We start from the raw sequence: 13,032 nt of genomic DNA on the forward strand, positions 1-13,032 counted from the left end.
TCCTGAGCTGAGGTGTCGTGTCGTGTCCTGAGCTGAGGTGTCGTGTCGTGTCCTGAGCTGAGCTGAGTGTCGTGTCCTGAGCTGAGTGTCGTGTCGTGTCGTGTCCTGAGCTGAGGTGTCGTGTCGTGTCCTGAGCTGAGGTGTCGTGTCGTGTCCTGAGCTGAGGTGTCGTGTCGTGTCCTGAGCTGAGGTGTCGTGTCGTGTCGTGTCCTGAGCTGACGTGTCGTGTCGTGTCCTGAGCTGAGGTGTCGTGTCGTGTCCTGAGCTGAGGTGTCGTGTCGTGTCCTGAGCTGAGGTGTCGTGTCGTGTCCTGAGCTGAGGTGTGTGTCGTGTCCTGAGCTGAGGTGTCGTGTCGTGTCCTGAGCTGAGGTGTCGTGTCGTGTCCTGAGCTGAGGTGTCGTGTCGTGTCCTGAGCTGAAGTGTCGTGTCGTGTCGTGTCCTGAGCTGAAGTGTCGTGTCGTGTCGTGTCGTGAGCTGAAGTGTCGTGTCGTGTCGTGTCCTGAGCTGAAGTGTCGTGTCGTGTCCTGAGCTGAGTGTCGTGTCGTGTCCTGAGCTGAGGTGTCGTGTCGTGTCCCTGAGCTGAGGTGTCGTGTCGTGTCCTGAGCTGAGGTGTCGTGTCGTGTCCTGAGCTGAGGTGTCGTGTCGTGTCCTGAGCTGAGGTGTCGTGTCGTGTCCCTGAGCTGAGGTGTCGTGTCGTGTCCTGAGCTGAGGTGTCGTGTCGTGTCTGAGCTGAGGTGTCGTGTCGTGTCGTGTCCTGAGCTGAGTGTCGTGTCCTGTGTCGTGTCCCTGAGCTGAGGTGTCGTGTCGTGTCCTGAGCTGAGGTGTCGTGTCGTGTCCTGAGCTGAGGTGTCGTGTCGTGTCCTGAGCTGAGGTGTCGTGTCGTGTCCTGAGCTGAGGTGTCGTGTCCTGTGCTGAGCTGAGGTGTCGTGTCGTGTCCTGAGCTGAGGTGTCGTGTCGTGTCCTGAGCTGAGGTGTCGTGTCGTGTCCTGAGCTGAGGTGTCGTGTCGTGTCCTGAGCTGAGGTGTCGTGTCGTGTCCTGAGCTGAGGTGTCGTGTCGTGTCCTGAGCTGAGGTGTCGTGTCGTGTCCTGAGCTGAGGTGTCGTGTCGTGTCCTGAGCTGAGGTGTCGTGTCGTGTCCTGAGCTGAGGTGTCGTGTCGTGTCCTGAGCTGAGGTGTCGTGTCCTGAGCTGAGGTGTCGTGTCGTGTCCTGAGCTGAGGTGTCGTGTCGTGTCTGAGGTGTCCTGAGCTGAGTGTGTGTCGTGTCGTGTCCTGAGCTGAGGTGTCGTGTGTCCTGAGCTGAGGTGTCGTGTCGTGTCCTGAGCTGAGGTGTCGTGTCGTGTGCTGAGGTGTCGTGTCGTGTCGTGTCCTGAGCTGAGGTGTCGTGTCGTGTCCTGAGCTGAGGTGTCGTGTCGTTTCCTGAGCTGAGGTGTCGTGTCGTGTCCTGAGCTGAGGTGTTGTGTCGTTTCCTGAGCTGAGGTGTTGTGTTGTTTCCTGAGCTGAGGTGTTGTGTCGTTTCCTGAGCTGAGGTGTTGTGTTGTTTCCTGAGCTGAGGTGTTGTGTCCTGAGCTGAGGTGTTGTGTTGTGTCCTGAGCTGAGGTGTTGTGTCGTGTCCTGAGCTGAGGTGTTGTGTTTCCTGAGCTGAGGTGTTGTGTCGTGTCCCTGAGCTGAGTGTTGTGTCCTGAGCTGAGGTGTTGTGTTGTGTCCTGAGCTGAGGTGTTGTGTCCTGAGCTGAGGTGTTGTGTCCTGAGCTGAGGTGTTGTGTCCTGAGCTGAGTGTTGTGTCCTGAGCTGAGGTGTTGTGTCCTGAGCTGAGGTGTTGTGTCCTGAGCTGAGGTGTTGTGTCCTGAGCTGAGGTGTTGTGTCCTGAGCTGAGGTGTTGTGTGTCCTGAGCTGAGGTGTTGTGTCGTGTCCTGAGCTGTGGTGTCGTGTCCTGAGCTGAGGTGTTGTGTCGTGTCTGAGGTGTCTGTGTGTCCTGAGCTGTGGTGTGTTGTGTCCTGAGCTGAGTGTCGTGTCGTGTCCTGAGCTGAGTGTCGTGTCGTGTCCTGAGCTGAGGTGTCGTGTCGTGTCCTGAGCTGTCGTGTCGTGTCGTGTCCTGAGCTGAGTGTCGTGTCGTGTCCTGAGCTGAAGTGTCGTGTCGTGTCGTGTCCTGAGCTGAAGTGTCGTGTCGTGTCGTGTCCTGAGCTGAAGTGTCGTGTCGTGTCCTGAGCTGAAGTGTCGTGTCGTGTCGTGTCCTGAGCTGAGGTGTCGTGTCGTGTCCTGAGCTGAGGTGTCGTGTCGTGTCCTGAGCTGAAGTGTCGTGTCGTGTCCTGAGCTGAGTGTCGTGTCCTGAGCTGAGTGTCGTGTCGTGTCCTGAGCTGAGGTGTCGTGTGTGTCCCTGAGCTGAAGTGTCGTGTCGTGTCCTGAGCTGAGGTGTCGTGTCGTGTCCTGAGCTGAGGTGTCGTGTCGTGTCGTGTCCTGAGCTGAGGTGTCGTGTCGTGTCCTGAGCTGAGGTGTCGTGTCGTGTCCTGAGCTGAGGTGTCGTGTCGTGTCCTGAGCTGAGGTGTCGTGTCGTGTCGTGAGCTGAGGTGTCGTGTCGTGTCCTGAGCTGAGGTGTCGTGTCGTGTCCTGAGCTGAGTGTCGTGTCGTGTCCTGAGCTGAGGTGTCGTGTCGTGTCCTGAGCTGAGGTGTCGTGTCGTGTCCTGAGCTGAGGTGTCGTGTCGTGTCCTGAGCTGAGGTGTCGTGTCGTGTCCTGAGCTGAGGTGTCGTGTCGTGTCCTGAGCTGAGGTGTCGTGTCGTGTCCTGAGCTGAGGTGTCGTGTCGTGTCCTGAGCTGAGGTGTTGTGTCGTGTCCTGAGCTGAGGTGTCGTGTCGTGTCCTGAGCTGAGGTGTCGTGTCGTGTCCTGAGCTGAGGTGTCGTGTCGTGTCCTGAGCTGAGGTGTCGTGTCGTGTCCTGAGCTGAGGTGTCGTGTCGTGTCCTGAGCTGAGGTGTCGTGTCGTGTCCTGAGCTGAGTCGTGTCGTGTCGTGTCCTGAGCTGAGGTGTCGTGTCGTGTCCTGAGCTGAGGTGTCGTGTCGTGTCCTGAGCTGAGGTGTCGTGTCGTGTCCTGAGCTGAGGTGTCGTGTCGTGTCCTGAGCTGAGTGTCGTGTCGTGTCCTGAGCTGAGGTGTCGTGTCGTGTCCTGAGCTGAGGTGTCGTGTCGTGTCCTGAGCTGAGGTGTCGTGTCGTGTCGTGTCCTGAGCTGAGGTGTCGTGTCGTGTCCTGAGCTGAGGTGTCGTGTCGTGTCCTGAGCTGAGGTGTCGTGTCGTGTCCTGAGCTGAGGTGTCGTGTCGTGTCCTGAGCTGAGGTGTCGTGTCCTGAGCTGAGGTGTCGTGTCGTGTCCTGAGCTGAGGTGTCGTGTCGTGTCCTGAGCTGAGGTGTCGTGTCGTGTCCTGAGCTGAGGTGTCGTGTCGTGTCCTGAGCTGAGGTGTCGTGTCGTGTCCTGAGCTGAGGTGTCGTGTCGTGTCCTGAGCTGAGGTGTCGTGTCGTGTCGTGTCCTGAGGTGTCGTGTCGTGTCCTGAGCTGAGGTGTCGTGTCGTGTCCTGAGCTGAGGTGTCGTGTCGTGTCCTGAGCTGAGGTGTCGTGTCGTGTCCTGAGCTGAGGTGTCGTGTCCCTGAGCTGAGGTGTCGTGTCCTGTCCTGAGCTGAGGTGTGTCGTGTCCTGAGCTGAGGTGTCGTGTCCTGAGCTGAGGTGTCGTGTCCTGAGCTGAGGTGTCGTGTCCCGAGGTGAGCTGAGGTGTCGTGTCGTGTCGTGTCCTGAGCTGAGGTGTCGTGTCGTGTCCTGAGCTGAGGTGTCGTGTCGTGTCCTGAGCTGAGGTGTCGTGTCGTGTCCTGAGCTGAGTGTCGTGTCGTGTCCTGAGCTGAGGTGTCGTGTCCTGAGCTGAGGTGTCGTGTCGTGTGTCGTGAGCTGAGGTGTCGTGTCGTGTCCTGAGCTGAGGTGTCGTGTCGTGTCCTGAGCTGAGGTGTCGTGTCCTGAGCTGAGGTGTCGTGTCGTGTCCTGAGCTGAGGTGTCGTGTCGTGTCCTGAGCTGAGGTGTCGTGTCGTGTCCTGAGCTGAGGTGTCGTGTCGTGTCCTGAGCTGAGGTGTCGTGTCGTGTCCTGAGCTGAGGTGTCGTGTCGTGTCCTGAGCTGAGGTGTCGTGTCCTGAGCTGAGTGTGTCGTGTCCTGAGCTGAGGTGTGTCGTGTCCTGAGCTGAGGTGTCGTGTCGTGTCCTGAGCTGAGGTGTCGTGTCCTGAGCTGAGGTGTCGTGTCCTGAGCTGAGCTGTCGTGTCCTGAGCTGAGGTGTCGTGTCGTGTCCTGAGCTGAGGTGTCGTGTCGTGTCTGAGCTGAGTGTCGTGTCGTGTCCTGAGCTGAGCTGTCGTGTCGTGTCCTGAGCTGAGGTGTCGTGTCCTGTCCTGAGCTGAGGTCGTGTGTCCTGAGCTGAGTGTCGTGTCCTGAGCTGAGTGTCGTGTCGTGTCCTGAGCTGAGGTGTCGTGTGTCCTGAGCTGTCGTGTCGTGTCCTGAGCTGAGGTGTCGTGTCGTGTCCTGAGCTGAGGTGTCGTGTCGTGTCCTGAGCTGAGGTGTCGTGTCGTGTCCTGAGCTGAGTGTGTGTCGTGTCCCTGAGCTGAGTGTCGTGTCGTGTCCTGAGCTGAGGTGTCGTGTCGTGTCCTGAGCTGAGTGTGTGTCGTGTCGTGTCCTGAGCTGAGGTGTCGTGTCGTGTCCTGAGCTGAGGTGTCGTGTCGTGTCCTGAGCTGAGGTGTCGTGTCCTGAGCTGAGGTGTCGTGTCCTGAGCTGAGGTGTCGTGTCGTGTCCTGAGCTGAGGTGTCGTGTCGTGTCCTGAGCTGAGGTGTCGTGTCGTGTCCTGAGCTGAGGTGTCGTGTCGTGTCCTGAGCTGAGGTGTCGTGTCGTGTCCTGAGCTGAGTGTCGTGTCGTGTCCTGAGCTGAGGTGTCGTGTCGTGTCCTGAGCTGAGGTGTCGTGTCGTGTCCTGAGCTGAGGTGTCGTGTCGTGTCCTGAGCTGAGGTGTCGTGTCGTGTCCTGAGCTGAGGTGTCGTGTCGTGTCCTGAGCTGAGGTGTCGTGTCGTGTCCTGAGCTGAGGTGTCGTGTCGTGTCCTGAGCTGAGGTGTCGTGTCCTGAGCTGAGGTGTCGTGTCCTGAGCTGAGGTGTCGTGTCCTGAGCTGAGGTGTCGTGTCGTGTCCTGAGCTGAGGTGTCGTGTCGTGTCCTGAGCTGAGGTGTCGTGTCGTGTCCTGAGCTGAGTGTCGTGTCGTGTCCTGAGCTGAGGTGTCGTGTCGTGTCCTGAGCTGAGGTGTCGTGTCGTGTCCTGAGCTGAGGTGTCGTGTCGTGTCCTGAGCTGAGGTGTCGTGTCCTGAGCTGAGGTGTCGTGTCGTGTCCTGAGCTGAGGTGTCGTGTCGTGTCCCTGAGCTGAGGTGTCGTGTCGTGTCCTGAGCTGAGGTGTCGTGTCGTGTCCTGAGCTGAGGTGTCGTGTCGTGTCCTGAGCTGAGGTGTGTCGTGTCGTGTCCTGAGCTGAGGTGTCGTGTGTCCTGAGCTGAGGTGTCGTGTCCTGAGCTGAGGTGTCGTGTCCCTGAGCTGAGGTGTCGTGTGTGTCCTGAGCTGAGGTGTCGTGTCGTGTCCTGAGCTGAGGTGTCGTGTCGTGTCCTGAGCTGAGGTGTCGTGTCGTGTCCTGAGCTGAGGTGTCGTGTCCTGAGCTGAGGTGTCGTGTCCTGAGCTGAGGTGTCGTGTCGTGTCGTGTCCTGAGCTGAGGTGTCGTGTCGTGTCCTGAGCTGAGGTGTCGTGTCGTGTCGTGTCCTGAGCTGAGGTGTCGTGTCGTGTCCTGAGCTGTCGTGTCGTGTCCTGAGCTGAGGTGTCGTGTCGTGTCCTGAGCTGAGGTGTCGTGTCGTGTCCTGAGCTGAGGTGTCGTGTCGTGTCTGAGCTGAGGTGTCGTGTCGTGTCCTGAGCTGAGGTGTCGTGTCCCTGAGCTGAGGTGTCGTGTCGTGTCCTGAGGTGTCGTGTCGTGTCCTGAGCTGAGGTGTCGTGTCGTGTCCTGAGCTGAGGTGTCGTGTCGTGTCCTGAGCTGAGGTGTCGTGTCGTGTCCTGAGCTGAGGTGTCGTGTCGTGTCCTGAGCTGAGGTGTCGTGTCGTGTCCTGAGCTGAGGTGTCGTGTCGTGTCCTGAGCTGAGGTGTCGTGTCGTGTCCTGAGCTGAGGTGTCGTGTCGTGTCCTGAGCTGAGGTGTCGTGTCGTGTCCTGAGCTGAGGTGTCGTGTCGTGTCCTGAGCTGAGGTGTCGTGTCGTGTCCTGAGCTGAGGTGTCGTGTCGTGTCCTGAGCTGAGGTGTCGTGTCGTGTCCTGAGCTGAGGTGTCGTGTCGTGTCCTGAGCTGAGGTGTCGTGTCGTGTCCTGAGCTGAGGTGTGTGTCGTGTCCTGAGCTGAGGTGTCGTGTCGTGTCCTGAGCTGAGGTGTCGTGTCGTGTCCTGAGCTGAGGTGTTGTGTCGTGTCCTGAGCTGAGGTGTTGTGTCCTGAGCTGAGGTGTCGTGTGTTGTGTCCTGAGCTGAGGTGTCGTGTCCTGAGGTGTCGTGTCGTGTCGTGTCCTGAGCTGAGGTGTCGTGTCGTGTCCTGAGCTGAGGTGTCGTGTCGTGTCCTGAGCTGAGGTGTCGTGTCGTGTCCTGAGCTGAGGTGTCGTGTCGTGTCCTGAGCTGAGGTGTCGTGTCGTGTCCTGAGCTGAGGTGTCGTGTCGTGTCCTGAGCTGAGGTGTCGTGTCGTGTCCTGAGCTGAGGTGTTGTGTCCTGAGCTGAGGTGTTGTGTCCTGAGCTGAGGTGTTGTGTCGTTTCCTGAGCTGAGGTGTTGTGTTGTTTCCTGAGCTGAGGTGTTGTGTCCTGAGCTGAGGTGTTGTGTCCTGAGCTGAGGTGTTGTGTCCTGAGCTGAGGTGTTGTGTTGTGTCCTGAGCTGAGGTGTTGTGTTGTGTCCTGAGCTGAGGTGTTGTGTCCTGAGCTGAGTGTTGTGTTGTGTCCTGAGCTGAGGTGTTGTGTCCTGAGCTGAGGTGTTGTGTCCTGAGTGTCCTGTGCTGAGGTGTCGTGTTGTGTCCTGAGCTGAGGTGTTGTGTCCTGAGCTGAGGTGTTGTGTCCTGAGCTGAGGTGTTGTGTCCTGAGCTGAGGTGTTGTGTCCTGAGCTGAGGTGTTGTGTCCTGAGCTGAGGTGTTGTGTCCTGAGCTGAGGTGTTGTGTCCTGAGCTGAGGTGTTGTGTCCTGAGCTGAGGTGTGTTGTGTCCTGAGCTGAGGTGTTGTGTTGTGTCCTGAGGTGTCGTGTCGTGTCCTGAGGTGTCGTGTCGTGTCCTGAGCTGAAGTGTCGTGTCGTGTCCTGAGCTGAAGTGTCGTGTCGTGTCCTGAGCTGAGGTGTGTCGTGTCCTGAGGTGTCGTGTCGTGAGCTGAGGTGTCGTGTCCTGAGCTGAGGTGTCGTGTCGTGTCCTGAGCTGAAGTGTCGTGTCGTGTCCTGAGCTGAGTGTCGTGTCGTGTCCTGAGCTGAGGTGTCGTGTCGTGTCCTGAGCTGAGGTGTCGTGTCGTGTCCTGAGCTGAGGTGTCGTGTCCTGAGCTGAGGTGTCGTGTCGTGTCCTGAGCTGAGGTGTCGTGTCGTGTCCTGAGCTGAGTGTCGTGTCGTGTCGTGTCCTGAGCTGAGGTGTCGTGTCGTGTCCTGAGCTGAGGTGTCGTGTCGTGTCCTGAGCTGAGGTGTCGTGTCGTGTCTGAGCTGAGGTGTCGTGTCGTGTCCTGAGCTGAGGTGTCGTGTCGTGTCCTGAGCTGAGGTGTCGTGTCGTGTCCTGAGCTGAAGTGTCGTGTCGTGTCGTGTCCTGAGCTGAGGTGTCGTGTCGTGTCGTGAGCTGAGGTGTCGTGTCGTGTCCTGAGCTGAGGTGTCGTGTCGTGTCCTGAGCTGAGGTGTCGTGTCCTGAGCTGAGGTGTCGTGTCGTGTCCTGAGCTGAGGTGTCGTGTCGTGTCCTGAGCTGAGGTGTCGTGTCGTGTCCTGAGCTGAGGTGTCGTGTCGTGTCCTGAGCTGAGGTGTCGTGTCGTGTCCTGAGCTGAGGTGTCGTGTCGTGTCCTGAGCTGAGGTGTCGTGTCGTGTCCTGAGCTGAGGTGTCGTGTCGTGTCCTGAGCTGAGGTGTGTGTCGTGTCCTGAGCTGAGGTGTCGTGTCGTGTCCTGAGCTGAGGTGTCGTGTCGTGTCCTGAGCTGAGGTGTCGTGTCGTGTCCTGAGCTGAGGTGTCGTGTCGTGTCCTGAGCTGAGGTGTCGTGTCGTGTCCTGAGCTGAGGTGTCGTGTCGTGTCCTGAGCTGAGGTGTCGTGTCGTGTCCTGAGCTGAGGTGTCGTGTCGTGTCCTGAGCTGAGGTGTCGTGTCGTGTCCTGAGCTGAGGTGTCGTGTCGTGTCCTGAGCTGAGGTGTCGTGTCGTGTCCTGAGCTGAGGTGTCGTGTCGTGTCCTGAGCTGAGGTGTCGTGTCGTGTCCTGAGCTGAAGTGTCGTGTCGTGTCCTGAGCTGAGGTGTCGTGTCGTGTCCTGAGCTGAGGTGTCGTGTCGTGTCCTGAGCTGAGGTGTCGTGTCGTGTCCTGAGCTGAGGTGTCGTGTCGTGTCCTGAGCTGAAGTGTCGTGTCGTGTCCTGAGCTGAAGTGTCGTGTCGTGTCCTGAGCTGAGGTGTGTCGTGTGTCGTGTCCTGAGCTGAGTGTGTCGTGTCGTGTCCTGAGCTGAGTGTCGTGTCGTGTCCTGAGCTGAGTGTCGTGTCGTGTCCTGAGCTGAGGTGTCGTGTCCTGAGCTGAGGTGTCGTGTCCTGAGCTGAGGTGTCGTGTCCTGAGCTGAGGTGTGTCGTGTCCTGAGCTGAGCTGTCGTGTCCTGAGCTGAGTGTCGTGTCCTGAGCTGAGTGTCGTGTCGTGTCCTGAGCTGAGGTGTCGTGTCCTGAGCTGAGGTGTCGTGTCGTGTCCTGAGCTGAGGTGTCGTGTCGTGTCCTGAGCTGAGGTGTCGTGTCGTGTCCTGAGCTGAGTGTCGTGTCGTGTCCTGAGCTGAGGTGTCGTGTCGTGTCCTGAGCTGAGGTGTCGTGTCGTGTCCTGAGCTGAGGTGTCGTGTCGTGTCCTGAGCTGAGGTGTCGTGTCGTGTCCTGAGCTGAGGTGTCGTGTCGTGTCCTGAGCTGAGGTGTCGTGTCGTGTCCTGAGCTGAGGTGTCGTGTCGTGTCCTGAGCTGAGGTGTCGTGTCGTGTCCTGAGCTGAGGTGTCGTGTCGTGTCCTGAGCTGAGGTGTCGTGTCGTGTCCTGAGCTGAGGTGTCGTGTCGTGTCCTGAGCTGAGGTGTCGTGTCGTGTCCTGAGCTGAGGTGTCGTGTCGTGTCCTGAGCTGAGGTGTCGTGTCGTGTCCTGAGGTGTCGTGTCGTGTCGTGTCTGAGCTGACGTGTCGTGTCGTGTCGTGAGCTGAGGTGTCGTGTCGTGTCGTGTCCTGAGCTGAAGTGTCGTGTCGTGTCCTGAGCTGAAGTGTCGTGTCGTGTCGTGTCCTGAGCTGAAGTGTCGTGTCGTGTCGTGTCCTGAGCTGAAGTGTCGTGTCGTGTCCTGAGCTGTCGTGTCCTGAGCTGAGGTGTCGTGTCGTGTCCTGAGCTGAGGTGTCGTGTATACGTGTCCTGAGCTGAGTCGTGTCGTGTCGTGTCCTGAGCTGAGGTGTCGTGTCGTGTCCTGTGCTGAGGTGTCGTGTCGTGTCCTGAGCTGAGGTGTCGTGTCGTGTCCTGAGCTGAGGTGTCGTGTCGTGTCCTGAGCTGAGGTGTCGTGTCGTGTCCTGAGCTGAGGTGTCGTGTCGTGTCCTGAGCTGAGGTGTCGTGTCGTGTCCTGAGCTGAGGTGTCGTGTCCTGAGCTGAGGTGTCGTGTCCTGAGCTGAGGTGTGTCGTGTCCTGAGCTGAGTGTGTGTCGTGAGCTGAGCTGTCGTGTCGTGTCCTGAGCTGAGGTGTCGTGTCCTGAGCTGAGTGTCGTGTCGTGTCCTGAGCTGAGGTGTCGTGTGTCCTGAGCTGAGGTGTCGTGTCCTGAGCTGAGGTGTCGTGTCCTGAGCTGAGGTGTCGTGTCCTGAGCTGAGGTGTCGTGTCGTGTCCTGAGCTGAGTGTCGTGTCGTGTCCTGAGCTGAGTGTCGTGTCGTGTCCTGAGCTGAGGTGTCGTGTCGTGTCCTGAGCTGAGGTGTCGTGTCGTGTCCTGAGCTGAGGTGTCGTGTCGTGTCCTGAGCTGAAGTGTGTCGTGTCGTGTCCTGAGCTGAGGTGTCGTGTCGTGTCCTGAGCTGAGGTGTCGTGTCGTGTCCTGAGCTGAAGTGTGTCGTGTCGTGTCCTGAGCTGAAGTGTCGTGTCGTGTCCTGAGCTGAAGTGTCGTGTCGTGTCCTGAGCTGAGGTGTCGTGTCGTGTCCTGAGCTGAGGTGTCGTGTCGTGTCCTGAGCTGAAGTGTCGTGTCGTGTCCTGAGCTGAAGTGTCGTGTCGTGTGCCTGAGCTGAGGTGTCGTGTCCCTGAGCTGAGGTGTCGTGTCGTGTCCTGAGCTGAGGTGAGGTGTCGTGTCATGAGCTGAGGTGTCGTGTCGTGTCCTGAGCTGAGGTGTCGTGTCGTGTCCTGAGCTGAGGTGTCGTGTCGTGTCCTGAGCTGAGGTGTCGTGTCGTGTCCTGAGCTGAGGTGTCGTGTCGTGTCCTGAGCTGAGGTGTCGTGTCGTGTCCTGAGCTGAGGTGTCGTGTCGTGTCCTGAGCTGAGGTGTCGTGTCGTGTCCTGAGCTGAGGTGTCGTGTCGTGTCCTGAGCTGAGGTGTCGTGTCGTGTCCTGAGCTGAGGTGTCGTGTCGTGTCCTGAGCTGAGGTGTCGTGTCGTGTCGTGTCCTGAGCTGAGGTGTCGTGTCCTGAGCTGAGGTGTCGTGTCCTGAGCTGAGGTGTCGTGTGTGTCCTGAGCTGAGGTGTCGTGTCCCCTGAGCTGAGTGTCGTGTCCTGAGCTGAGGTGTCGTGTCGTGTCCTGAGCTGAGGTGTCGTGTCGTGTCCTGAGCTGAGGTGTCGTGTCGTGTCCTGAGCTGAGGTGTCGTGTCGTGTCGTGTCCTGAGCTGAGGTGTCGTGTCGTGTCCTGAGCTGAGGTGTCGTGTCGTGTCCTGAGCTGAGGTGTCGTGTCGTGTCCTGAGCTGAGGTGTCGTGTCGTGTCCTGAGCTGAGGTGTCGTGTCGTGTCCTGAGCTGAGGTGTCGTGTCGTGTCCTGAGCTGAGGTGTCGTGTCGTGTCCTGAGCTGAGGTGTCGTGTCGTGTCCTGAGCTGAGTGTCGTGTCGTGTCCTGAGCTGAGGTGTCGTGTCGTGTCCTGAGCTGAGGTGTCGTGTCGTGTCCTGAGCTGAGGTGTCGTGTCGTGTCCTGAGCTGAGGTGTCGTGTCGTGTCCTGAGCTGAGGTGTCGTGTCGTGTCCTGAGCTGAGGTGTCGTGTCGTGTCCTGAGCTGAGGTGTCGTGTCGTGTCCTGAGCTGAGGTGTCGTGTCGTGTCCTGAGCTGAGGTGTCGTGTCGTGTCCTGAGCTGAGGTGTCGTGTCCTGAGCTGAGGTGTCGTGTCGTGTCCTGAGCTGAGGTGTCGTGTCGTGTCCTGAGCTGAGGTGTCGTGTCGTGTCCTGAGCTGAGGTGTCGTGTCGTGTCCTGAGCTGAGGTGTCGTGTCGTGTCCTGAGCTGAGGTGTCGTGTCGTGTCCTGAGCTGAGGTGTCGTGTCGTGTCCTGAGCTGAGGTGTCGTGTTGTGTCCTGAGCTGAGGTGTCGTGTCGTGTCCTGAGCTGAGGTGTCGTGTCGTGTCCTGAGCTGAGGTGTTGTGTCGTGTCGCTGAGGTGTCGTGTGTCCTGAGCTGAGGTGTCGTGTCGTGTCCTGAGCTGAGCTGTGTCGTGTCGTGTCCTGAGCTGAGGTGTCGTGTCGTGTCCTGAGCTGAGGTGTCGTGTCGTGTCCTGAGCTGAAGTGTCGTGTCGTGTCCTGAGCTGAAGTGTCGTGTCGTGTCCTGAGCTGAGTGTGTGTCCTGAGCTGAAGTGTCGTGTCGTGTCCTGAGCTGAAGTGTCGTGTCGTGTCCTGAGCTGAGGTGTCGTGTCGTGTCCTGAGCTGAGGTGTCGAGCTGTGTCGTGTCCTGAGCTGAAGTGTCGTGTCGTGTCCTGAGCTGAGGTGTCGTGTCGTGTCCTGAGCTGAGGTGTCGTGTCGTGTCCTGAGCTGAAGTGTCGTGTCGTGTCCTGAGCTGAGGTGTCGTGTCGTGTCCTGAGCTGAGGTGTCGTGTCGTGTCCTGAGCTGAGGTGTCGTGTCGTGTCCTGAGCTGAGGTGTCGTGTCGTGTCCTGAGCTGAGCTGTCGTGTCGTGTCCTGAGCTGAGGTGTCGTGTCGTGTCCTGAGCTGAGGTGTCGTGTCGTGTCCTGAGCTGAGGTGTCGTGTCGTGTCCTGAGCTGAAGTGTCGTGTCGTGTCCTGAGCTGAAGTGTCGTGTCCTGAGCTGAAGTGTCGTGTCGTGTCCTGAGCTGAGGTGTCGTGTCGTGTCCTGAGCTGAGGTGTCGTGTCGTGTCCTGAGCTGAGGTGTCGTGTCGTGTCCTGAGCTGAGGTGTCGTGTCGTGTCCTGAGCTGAGTGTGTGTCGTGTCCTGAGCTGAAGTGTCGTGTCGTGTCCTGAGCTGAAGTGTCGTGTCGTGTCCTGAGCTGAAGTGTCGTGTCGTGTCCTGAGCTGAGGTGTCGTGTCGTGTCCTGAGCTGAAGTGTCGTGTCCTGAGCTGAAGTGTCGTGTCGTGTCCTGAGCTGAGGTGTCGTGTCGTGTCCTGAGCTGAGGTGTCGTGTCGTGTCTGAGCTGAGTGTCGTGTCGTGTCCTGAGCTGAGGTGTCGTGTCGTGTCCTGAGCTGAGGTGTCGTGTCGTGTCCTGAGCTGAGGTGTCGTGTCGTGTCCTGAGCTGAGGTGTCGTGTCGTGTCCTGAGCTGAGGTGTCGTGTCGTGTCGTGTCCTGAGCTGAGGTGTCGTGTCGTGTCGTGAGCTGAGGTGTCGTGTCGTGTCCTGAGCTGAGTGTCGTGTCGTGTCCTGAGCTGAGGTGTCGTGTCGTGTCCTGAGCTGAGGTGTCGTGTCGTGT

The 13,032-nt window shown here is 58.9% G+C and overlaps 1 long non-coding RNA gene across 1 annotated transcript; it reads left to right on the top strand.

Moving 5' to 3' along the window:
• The first annotated feature begins 1,305 nt into the window (after positions 1 to 1,305).
• Positions 1,306 to 11,761, top strand: LOC127908401 (uncharacterized). Its single transcript, XR_008067098.1, has 3 exons — positions 1,306 to 1,595; positions 9,993 to 10,032; positions 11,491 to 11,761. It is a non-coding gene; the product is annotated as an uncharacterized LOC127908401 (long non-coding RNA).
• Positions 11,762 to 13,032: the final 1,271 nt, after the last annotated feature.

This window comes from Oncorhynchus keta, chromosome 17 (assembly GCF_023373465.1).
Source record: "Oncorhynchus keta strain PuntledgeMale-10-30-2019 chromosome 17, Oket_V2, whole genome shotgun sequence".
Lineage (NCBI taxonomy): Eukaryota > Metazoa > Chordata > Actinopteri > Salmoniformes > Salmonidae > Oncorhynchus > Oncorhynchus keta.